This window comes from Triticum aestivum, chromosome 7D (genome assembly GCF_018294505.1).
Source record: "Triticum aestivum cultivar Chinese Spring chromosome 7D, IWGSC CS RefSeq v2.1, whole genome shotgun sequence".
In the NCBI taxonomy this organism is placed as follows: domain Eukaryota; kingdom Viridiplantae; phylum Streptophyta; class Magnoliopsida; order Poales; family Poaceae; genus Triticum; species Triticum aestivum.
In genome coordinates, this window is record NC_057814.1 from 320,830,314 (window position 1) to 320,832,804 (window position 2,491).

The window sequence follows — 2,491 nt, forward strand, 5'->3', positions numbered from 1 at the left end:
GAGGGAGGAAGAGGAGGAGGGAGAAGAAGAAAGAAGAAGAAGAAGAAGAAGAAGAAGAAGAAGAAGAAGAAGAAGAAGAAGAAGAAGAAGAAGAAGAAGAAGAAGAAGAAGAAGAAGAAGAAGAAGAGAAGAAGGAAAGGAAAACCTCCCCCCGCCACCGCAGACTCCGCTCTGCCACACTAATCTTAGATTGTCTACAGAAACCAAAGGAGTGGGATTAGATGTATTTGAGTAGAGAGCAGAAATTGCTCAGGTCACTATTATTAACCGGAAGCCTCAAAATTGCTTAGGTCACTAATATTAACCGGGCTCTTACAAAATGTACCTACTACCTTGTTGGATGCAAAGGCGAGGGTAAATGCAAAGAAACAACTCACCTCTCTTTCTTTAACATATGGTGGTAGGGTGGGAGATGGGTTGGTCCAAGGAGGAGTCTCTGAGTTCAAGGAGGAGGAGCAAAGAAGAGGGAAAGGGAAAGGAAGAAGAAGAAGAGGAGGAGAAAAAGAATAAGAAAAAGAAGAAGAAGAAGAAAAATAAGAAGAAAAAGAAGAAGAAGAAGAAGAAGAAGAAGAAGAAGAAGAAGAATAAGAAGAAGAAGAAGAAGAAGAAAAGGAAGAAGAGGAAGAAGAAAAGGAAAAAGAGGAAAAAAGAAGAAGAGGGGAAGAAGAAGAAGAAAAAGACATGCTTTTATACTTTCTTATTTAGGGTTCCGCCACGTTTTGCAGTTTCTTTCTTTTCTTTAGTTGAATGTTTTTATACTGCTAGCTAGTTGCCTAGTTTGCTGACCCAAAGAAGTTAAAATAGTTATTATATGAAATTCAACTAAAGTCAACATTTTTGACGACTAGTGCTACTAATAAATTCAACTAGAGCCATCATATGTCCACAAGTGCATTGTTTTTTGAATGAGAAATGATAAGTTGTTGTAGTTGATTATCTTCTGCTCAAAATTTCTTATGTTATAATGTTGTATGATAATGTTGTAAGGGTAATAATTGGTCTCTTCTGCTGCTTATCAAAGATGGGGGGAAGCCGCCACCGCAGACTCCAGTCTGCCACACCGGAGTACGAGTTGGATGCTTTCGAGTTCTTCAGTATCATACTTGGGACTTCAGTATCATCCACGAGGCAGGTATATAAAAGGAGAGATATCCCCTTCAACCATCTCATTACGATAACTCTGTTGTTTGCTACATCACTCATTGTCCCAAACTACAAAGGCTGCCTGACACTTTTATGAACATGCTGGGTGAAGATCCGCCAAATAATGTGAAGCTGCGACAGGCCGGCAGCGGGTTTCGCAGGCTGTGGGACGTGGAGTTATTGATCAAGGAGGGCCACCTGTACCTGTGTCGTGGCTGGGAGAAGTTCTACCATGCCTACGACCTGCGACAGGGGTACTTCCTTCTCTTCAGGTACGACGACGACGCCACCATGCTCATCATGAAGGCGTTCAACACGACTATGTGTCGCATGCGCTACGCTGAGGACGATGATGCCAGTACGTTCTGCCTCTTCTTATTCCTCTACATTTGGCTTTGTCTCGCATCGATTGTTAACGGTCATTGTTGCATTTGGACAGGCAATGGGAGCAGCATCAGCGACAGTGGCTACAGCCAAAGCAGCAGCGATTCTGGCTGTAGCAAAAGCAACAGCGATTCTGGCTGTAGCAAAAGCAGCAGTGATTCGGGCCGCAGCAAAGACAACAAGGATGATGATCCAGAATGGAGTGGGGAAGAAGAGGAGCAGAGTGGGCATCAGGCTGAGGATGACCTAGCGATGGTGGTGGCTGAGCAAGGGCAAGAGATGGTGGTGGCGCACCATGGGCAAGAGATGGTGGTGGCGGAGGATGACCTAGCGATGGTCGTGCCTGTCCTGCCTGAAGATGGCCTCGCGATGGTGGTGGTGCCTAACAATGACCTCGCGCCGGTGGTGGCGCTGGCGATCCCACAGCTAGGCGACATGACCACGCCAATTGTGGTAGAAGACTACATCCCACTGCCTCCACCGCCTCGCAGCTCTTGGCGCATCAGGCTGAGGAAGGAGAAGGAGAAGAACAATGAGAACTGAACTATGTTAGGTATGTTTGATCTCCAAAATGATCTATATATACTTAGCTTTGTTTCCTCCGATATGCTTAGTTACCTATGTTAGCTCTAATATGCTTAGTAACCTATGTTAGCTCTAATATGCTAAGTTATCTCTACTATGCTTAGTTTCCTATAGGTTAGCTCCAAAATTACTTATGTTAGCACAAAATGACCAGGTTTACACAATAAGCTTATAGTCTTCTTCTTCTTTTTCTTCTTCTTCTTCTTCTTCTTCTTCTTCTTCTTCTTCTTCTTCTTCTTCTTCTTCTTCTTCTTCTTCTTCTTCTTCTTCTTCTTCTTCTTCTTCTTCTTCTTCTTCTTCTTCTTCTTCTTCTTCTTCTTCTTCTTCTTCTTCTTCTTCTCCAAAATGACATAAGTTAGCTCTAAGTTAGCTCTGATAT